Source organism: Somniosus microcephalus, chromosome 30 (genome assembly GCF_052327205.1).
Source record: "Somniosus microcephalus isolate GS21.2 chromosome 30, FLI_Smic_1.0, whole genome shotgun sequence".
Taxonomy (NCBI): Eukaryota; Metazoa; Chordata; class Chondrichthyes; order Squaliformes; family Somniosidae; genus Somniosus; species Somniosus microcephalus.
The window spans coordinates 11,459,577-11,468,706 of NC_141016.1; positions in this window are offsets into that span (position 1 = coordinate 11,459,577).

The window sequence follows — 9,130 nt, forward strand, 5'->3', positions numbered from 1 at the left end:
GTGGCGTGTCAGCGCGCTAAGGTCCAGCAGCACACCAAGGCGCCATTGGAGTGTTTCCTGGTGCCCGAGAGGCGTTTCGACCATGTCCACGTCGATCTGGTAGGCCCCTTGCCGCCGTCGCACGGTTTCACACACCTGCTCACGATCGTCGACCGTACCACCAGATGGCCCGAGGCGGTTCCCCTCGCCTCCACCACCACGACCGACGTCGCGCGAGCATTCGTCTCGACATGGGTGGCCCGGTTCGGCGTGCCGACCGACATATCCTCGGACAGAGGCCCCCAGTTCACCTCCCACTTGTGGAATGCCACCACCGCCGGCCTCGGCACCAAGTTGCACAGGACAACAGCCTACCACCCGCAGGCCAACGGGCTCTGCGAGCGTTTTCATCGTTCCTTGAAAGCCTCCCTCCGCGCCAGCCTGGCCGACACCAGCTGGATCGACAAACTACCCTGGGTCCTCCTGGGATTGCGCATCGCGCCCAAAGAGGACCTCCGCGCCTGAGATGGTCTACGGCCAACCGCTCAGAGTACCAGGCAACTTCCTCCCCCTGACAACGGAGCCGTGGTCGGCCGCCAGACAGCTTTCCCTGCACCAGGACGCGGCCCAGCAATTCCGTCCAGTGCCCACTTCGCAACACGGCACGCAACCGTCCTACGTGCCTCGAGACTTACGACATGTGGAGTTCGTCTTCGTGCGCCGGGATGTGTACAGAGGCCCGCTGCAGGCACCATACACGGCCCCTTCTCAGTATTGGAGACGGGGGACAAAGCTTTTCTTATCGACGTCGGCGGGAAGCCGGACCTTATTTCAGTAGACCGCCTCAAACCGGCGCACCTGGACCTCAGCTTCCCGTTTCGTCCGGCTCTTCCCCCACGGCGGGGCAGACCTCCCGCGTTGGCGGCGGCCCCACAAGAGGACCAAGACACGCCAGAACCTTACTTCCCGGCCGCCGCCCCACCTTCGCCGGCAGCCCGTCCAGCCAGCCCACCAGCAGACCAGCCGCCAGACCAGCCGACGAACCAACCGGCCGACCTCCCAGACAGCCCTCCTCACATGCCAGATGGCTACTACAGCCGCTACGGCCGCTTGGTCAAACCTCCGCAGAGACTGACTTTTACAGTTAACGAGGATTCTGGGGGGGGCGTATGTGGCGTTACCACATTGGGGAAACACTGTGTGTATGTAGATAAACCTGTATAATCCCCTTTTAACTGCTGTATTCCCCTCCCCCCGCAAGACAGTTGCAAGCTGAGAGGAATAAGGCATGTTCAGACTTGCCTGCTGCTGAGAGAAGGAAAACCAATCAGGTTCCAGCAGGTGACCAATCCGTCAGTCATCACAGGCTCGCGGGCTTTACGAATTCAGTACTGTATTGTGAGAGTTGGAGTAAAGACCTATTTCTTGTAGCTCGCTGTGTTGCCTATTTCTTTACGCGGGAGACCGTAGTCCCCCACAGCGGCATCTTTTACGTCCACCTGAGAGAGCAGACGGGGGCCTCGGTTTAATGTCTCATCCAAAAGACGGCACCTCCGACAGTGCAGTACCCCCTCAGCACTGGACTTGGAGTGTCATAGAAACACAGAAAAATAGGAGCAGGAGTAGGCCATTCGAGCCTGCTCCACCATTCAATATTATCATGGCTGATCCTCTATCTCAATACTATATTCCCGCTCTCTCCCCATACCCCTTGATACCTTTTGTGTCTAGAAATCTATCTATCTCCTTCTTAAATATGTTCAGTGAATTGGCCTCCACAGCCTTCTGTAGTGGAGAATTCCACAGGCTCACCGCCCTCTGAGTGAAGAAACTTCTCCTCATCTCAGTCCTAAATGTCCTACCCCGTATCCTGAGACTGTGACCCCTCGTTCTAGGCCACCCCCCAGCCAGGGGAAACATCTTCCCTGCATCCAGCCTGTCTAGCCCTGTCAGAATTTTATACGTTTCAATGAGATCCCCTCCTGGATTTGTGTGCTCAAGTCCCTGGGGTGGGATTATGAGCCCACAACCTTCTGACCCTGATGCAATGAGTGCTCCCTGCTGAGCCACGGATGAAGGTGGGATGAGATCTGGCTGGAGTATACTGGCAAGCTCCCAGGCACATCGCCCAGGCCTGTGAGCCCAGACAATGCGTGTCAGTCAGGGATTTGAGACTGTGAGAGCAGTGTAACTGGTTCCGATCACGCTTTCACACCACCTTCAGACATGTAGCTTTGCAGATTGGGTGACCGCTTTGCGGAACACCTCCGTTCAGTCCATAAGGGTGACCCTGAGCTTCCGGTCGCCTGTCATTTCAATTCTCCGTTCCATTCCCACTCGGACCTCACCGTCCTTGGCCTCTTGCATTGTTCCACGGAAGCTCAGCGTAAACTCGAGGAACAGCACCTCATCTTCGGATTAGGCACTTTACAGCCTTCTGGACTCAATATCGAGTTCAACAATTTCAGATCATAACCTCGGCCCATTATTACATTTTTATATTTTTTATCCATACTTTTAATTTATGCCTTTTCCTTTTTTTTCCTCTCTCCAACATGGCAGCTGTCTCTCACTCTGCCAGCGCATTTCACACTTCATCTAGAGCCATTGTTTGTTCCTTTACCTGTCCTATTACCATCTCGTCTCACCTTGAATATCTCTTCATGTCTCTTCTTTCATCCCCTCCCCCATTTCTCAGCCCCCAAACTGCCTTTTCTCAGTCCTGACGAAGGGTTTCGACCCGAAACGTTGATTCTGTTTCTCTCTCCACGGATGTTGCCTGGCCTGCTGAGTTTTTCCAGCGTTTTCTGTTGTTATTTCGGATTTCCAGCATCCGCAGTATTTTGCTATCGTCCATGTAGCTTTGCCACTTGAGTGGGGATAAAAGCGCGCAGTGCACTGACAACCAGCAGGTGTCGCTACAGTGTAAATTTTGCAGAGAATGATTATTTATTGGACGCTAAAGTGCATTCCAACTGCCACCTGCTGGTAATACAAGGAATGTCCTGTAGGCTTTTGCACTGGAGCTTACAGAGTGCCTACAGCACAGAAACAGGCCATTCGGCCCATCTGGTCCATGCCTTTCTCCCTCAAGCACTTAATCTAGCTTCTCCTTAAATGCATCGAGGCTATTCACTGCAACGACTCCCTGACTCCTCCAATTTGGGCCGCTTGCGCATCCCTGATTTTAATCGCTGCACCACCGGCGGCCGTGCCTTCAGCTGCCTGGGCCCTGAGCTCTGAAATTCCCTCTCTAAACCTCTGCGCCTCTCTACCCACTCTCAGGTGGGTTCAAGTCCCGCTCCAGGGACTTGAGCACATAAAGCAAGGCTGACACTCCAGCGCAGTGCTGCTCTGTCGGAGGTGCCGTCTTTCGGATGAGACGTTAAACCGAGGCCTCGTCTGCTCTCTCAGGTGGGCGTAAAAGATCCCGCGGCCACTATTTCGAAGAAGAGCCAGGGGGAGTTATCCCCGGTGTCCTGGGGCCAATATTTAGCCCTCAATCAATATAATAAAAACCAGATTATCTGGTCATTATCACATTGCTGTCTGTGGGAGCTTGCTGTGCGCAAATTGGCTGCCGCGTTTCCCACATTACAACAGTGACTCCACTTCAAAAAGTACCTCATTGGCTGTAAAGCGCTTTGAGACGTCCAGTGGTCGTGAAAGGCGCTATAGAAATGCAACTTTCTTTCTTTCTTTCTCCCCCTTTACGATGCTCCTTAAAATCTACCTTGTTGACCTGTCCTAATATCTCCTGATGTGGCTCGGTGTTAAATTTTGTTTGATAAGCGCTCCTCTGAAGCGCCCTGGGACGTTCTACTACGTTAAAGGCGCTATATAAATGCAAGTTGTTATTGTTGTTGAGCAGTTGTTTAAAGGGGACAGACACAAGTTAGCAGCTAAGGAGGGCAACCATGCTCCTGACCCCAGACTGCCCACATGCAACACCGCGGCAAGCCAGGCAGTGTGTTAAAAAAATAATATGGCTGGTTCTCTTCATCTTTGATGCCTTGAATGCCGATTAGCTCAACGTCAAGGTGAGAAAAAGAGAGGGTGGAGCCCGTGAAGCCAAGTTTCCCCCCCCACCGCCCCCTCCCTCCCCCACACCCCCACTTTCTGATGCTCCGAGAGTTCCAGGGCTCCTCTCAAAGGGTGAGCCTGCATAGGCCAAGCTTTGCTATGGTAAACCGGCGGGCCTGGGGAGGCGTTCATGTCCCTGAGGTGTTGATTTACAGGACTGCCCCAAGAAGGTGGGCCTGGCCCCTGGAGAACTCCTGCGACCGGAGGGCCTGAAGGGGCCCAGGCAGCAAGCAGAATAAGGTGAGTGGCGGTGGGGGGGTGACATGAATCTTGTCATTCATGTGGAAATGACTTATGAAATAATACAGGGCGGCCTGCTGGTGGCGCTGTCCAGGGAAAGTATAAATACTTGGGCATGGGCCCAGCTTGCGCAGGACATTCTTAACAGGAACTAGTGAAGAACACAACTAGACCTCCATGTTGTAAAACAGTTGATTAAAGCCTTGTTTAACGTTTAGACCAAGTGCCTTGTAGTTTTCTTATGTCAGGGGGCCTACCTTTGTTTCAGGATCCCAGCGCACCATCAGGCCCACAGGGATTGCCACCCCTCCAGGGCACCGGGAATTCAAGATTAATCTTCCCGACACTGCTGCGAGGAAACCCCGGGAGGAAAATCATAGCGGCTTAAAAAAAAAGCGGTATTTTTTTTTGTAGCAATGAACATTTTCGTTTCTTAGTTGTAAAAATAATGGAGATGGGGAAAAAAAGGCTGTCTGACTGGGTAGGGTGGTTGGAGGCAGGTGGGGGGTGGGGGGTGGGGGGAGCGGTTGGTTATGTTGCAGAACCTCCAGGCATATGGGATACTTGCCTTCATTAGCCGAGGCATAGAATATAAAAGCAGGGAGGTTATGATGGAGCTGTACAAAACATTAGCTAGGCCACAGCTGGAATACTGTGTGCAGTTCTGGTCGCCACACTATAGGAAGGATGTGATTGCATTGGAGAGGGTGCAGAGGAGATTCACCAGGATGTTACCTGGGCTGGAGCGCTTCAGCTATGAAGAGAGACTGGACAGGCTGGGGTTGTTTTCCTTAGAACAGAGAAGGCTGAGGGGGGACCTGATTGAGGTGTACAAAATTATGAGGGGCATAGATAGGGTAGATAGAAAGGAACTTTTCCCCTTAGTAGAGGGGTCAATAACCAGGGGGCATAGTTTCAAGGTAAGGGGCAGGAGGTTTAGAGGGGATTTGAGGAAAAACTTTTTCACCCAGAGGGTGGTTGGAATCTGGAACTCACTGCCTGAAAGGGTGGTAGAGGCAGGAACCCTCACAACATTCAAGAAGCATTTAGATGAGCACTTGAAACGCCATAGCATGCAAGGCTACGGACCAAGTGCTGGAAAATGGGATTAGAATAGACAGGGCTTGACGGCCGGCGCAGACACGATGGGCTGAAGGGCCTCTTTCTGTGCTGTATAACTCTATGACTCTATAATACGTACAAACAGAGTTAAGGAAGACTTGCATTTATATAGCGCCTTTACAGCCAATGGCGTACTTTTTGAAGTGTGGTCACTGTTATAATGTAGGAAACGCGGCAGCCAATTTGCGCACAACAAGCTCCCACAAACACCAATCTGATAATGACCAGGTCATCTGTTTTAGTGATGTTGATTGAGGGATAAATATTGACCAGGACACCAGGGATAACTCCCCTGCTCTTCTTTGAAATAGTGGCCGCGGGATCTTTTACATCCACCTGAGAGAGCAGACGGGGTCTCGGTTTAACGTCTCATCCGAAAGACGGCACCTCCGACCGTGCAGAGTCAGCCTCGATTTATGCGCACGAGTCTTTGAGGTGGCGACCCTGAGGAGGCCCCCGGGGGGGTGCGTGGGGGGGTGGGAGCTGTGGTCAGCACTGCAGCTGCGTTCTTGTTTGCAACCCCCTGCTTCTCAGTTCGAACCCAAGGTGCAACGTTGCAAGTCAGGGTCGACGTGCATCGGCCTCCCGGCGTGGCAAGAAAGACACAGGACCACACCTGCCGAAAGAAGACCAGCTTTTTGGCAAACATCTTTTCACAAAAGCAGCGCTCCCTTTAAAGCTCTTGGCCCTGTCACAAATTCAGCCGCCACCTGAGCTTTAGAACATTGAAATAAGAATCTTACCAGGGAGTCTCTGCAGCAACAAATGAATCGGTCTGGGGGTTGAACGCAGGATTGTAATTAGACTGCAAACATTTTCATTTCTTTCCGTCCAATAAATATTTGCTCAGATATGAATCCTCCGCTGAGGAGATGCACAATGGAACACTTTCAACCTAATAGTTTTACAAATGTAGGGTAATAAATCTTCATAATTCATTGTAAAGCACTGAGAGGGGAGTCCCGAGTGCTTCAGCTATCTTAATGGATCACCCAGTGTGATAAAGAGGCAAAGAGACCACAAAGATAAATAACGCGGAGGGAGTCATTCGGCTCACCATATTACAGAAACCTCTGGTCTCTCTGTCACAGAACGGCACCAAAAGGGGCTGCTGTAACAGGGCGGGTTGTTTTCTTTTTCATTTTTAAGCCCATAAAGCTAGGCTGACACTCCCAGTGCAGTGCTGAGGGAGTGCCGCACTGTCGGAGATGCCGTCTTTCAGATGAGACGTTAAACCTGCCCTCTCAGGTGGATGTAAAAGATCCCACGGCCACTATTTTGAAGAAGAGCAGGGGAATTATCCCTGGTGTCCTGGGGCCAATATTTATCCCTCAACCAACATTATTTATCCCTCAACCAACATCATTATTACGTTGCTGTTTGTGGGACCTTGCTGTGCGCAAACTGGCTGCTGCGTTTCCCACATTACAACAGTGACTACACTTCAAATAGTACTTCATTGGCTGTAAAGCACTTTGAGATGTCCGGTGGTCATGAAAGGCGCTGTAGAAATACAAGCCTTTCTTTCTTTTTCTAGAGCCTTCTCTTTGAAGTTCACTGCCAGACTTTCTCTATTTCTGATGCAGCCACGGGTCTGAAGGGACGCTCTGAAGGCCAGTCACGAAGAAAGCCTTCCCATTCCCAAAAGTTGCAGGTGTAAGAACATAAGAAGTAGGAGCGGGAGTCGGCCATTCGGCCCCTTCGAGCCGTTCAATAAGATCATGGCTGATCTTCGACGTCAACTCCTCCTTCCCGCACTATCCCCATATTCCTTGATTCCCTTAGTATCCAAAAATCTATCGCTCTCTGTCTTGAATATACCCAACGACTGAGCCTCCACAGCCCTCTGGGGTAGAGAATTCCAAAGATTCACCATCCTCTGAGTGAAGAAATTTCTCCTCACCTCAGTCCTAACTAGGCCGAATGAGCTAAGAGTTGGTATTAGAGTAAATGGATCTAGTTGAACAGCCATAACCAACAATGGGTCATTTGGCCTCCATTTTTTTATGCTTAGTATCCGTGAAGGACTTTGGAACGTTTTTCGATGTTGAAAGTGCTATCCAAATGTAAGTTGTTGTTGAATGGTCTCCTTCTTTGCTGTCACTCAACGAGTGCAGCACTCCCTCATTGTTAACCTAGATTATGGGCTCAAGTCTCTGGAGTGGGGCTTGGGCCCACACACTTAGGGGGCAATTATGCCAGCGCTCAGGGGGTGTGTTTGGAGGCGGGACTGCTGGCAAAAATTGCAAAGATTGACAGCGGGTCCCAAACTCGTTGTCAACCCTCCTCCATACAATCTTCCCAAGTGTCAGGTCCTCAATTTGCACAGGGACCCGACACCTAGTGCCGGGAAGAGGATTATAGACACTTAACTGCCTGTTAACAGGTTCAACAACGAGTGTAGAAGAGCATGCCAGGAACAACACCAGGCGTACCTAAAAATGCGGTGCCAACCTGGGGAAGCTGCAACACAGGACTACATGCATGCTAAAAAGCGGAAGCAGCATGCTATAGACAGGGCTAAGCGATCCCACAATCAACGGATCAGATCAAAGCTCTGCAGTCCTGCCACATCCAGTTGTGAATGGTGGTGGACCATTAAACAACTAATGGGGGGAAGAGGCTCCATGAATATCCCCATCCTCAATGATGGTGGAGCCCAGCACATGAGTGCAAAGACAAGGCTGAAGCATTTGCAACCAACTTCAGCCAGAAGTGCCGAGTGGATGATCCATATTGGCCTACTCCCAATGTCCCCACCATCACAGAAGCCATTCTTCAGCCAATTCGATTCACCCCTCGTGATATCAAGAAATGGCTGAGCGCACTGGATACAGCAAAGGCAATGGGCCCCGACAACATCCCGGCTATCATGCTGAAGACTTGTGCTCCAGAATTAGCTGCGCCTCTAGCCAAGCTGTTCCAGTACAGTTACAACACTGGCATCTATTCGACAATGTGGAAAACTGCCCAGGTATGTCCTGTCCACAAAAAGCAGGACAAATCCAATCCGGCCAATTACCGCCCCATCAGTCTACTCTCAATCATCAGCAAAGTGATGGAAGGTGTCATCGACAGTGCTATCAAACGGCACTTACTTACCAATAACCTGCTCACTGCTGCCCAGTTTGGGTTTCGCCAAGACCACTCAGCTCCCGACCTCATTACAGCCTTGGACAAAGGAGCTGAATTCCAGAGGTGAGGCGAGAGTGACTGCCCTAGACATCAAGGCAGCATTTGACCGAGTCTGGCATCAAGGAGCCCTAGTAAAACTGAAGTCAATGGGAATCAGGGGGAAAACTCTCCACTGGCTGGAGTCATACCTAGCACAAAGGAAGATAGCTGTGGTGGTTGGAGGTCAATCATCACAGCCCCAGGACATCGCTGCAGGAATTCCTCAGGGCAGTGTCCTAGGCCCAACCATCTTCAGCTGCTTCATCAATGACCTTCCCTCCAACATAAGGTCAGAAATGGGGATGTTCACTGATGACTGCACAGTGTTCAGCACCATTCGCAACTCCACAGATAATGAAGCAGTCCATGCCCGCATGCAACAAGACCTGGACGACGTTCAGGCTTGGGCTGATAAGTGGCAGGTAACATTCACACCACACAAGTGCCAGGCAATGACTATCTCCAACAAGCGAGAGTCTAACCACCTCCCCTTGACATTCAATAGCATTACCATCGCCGAATCCCCCACTAT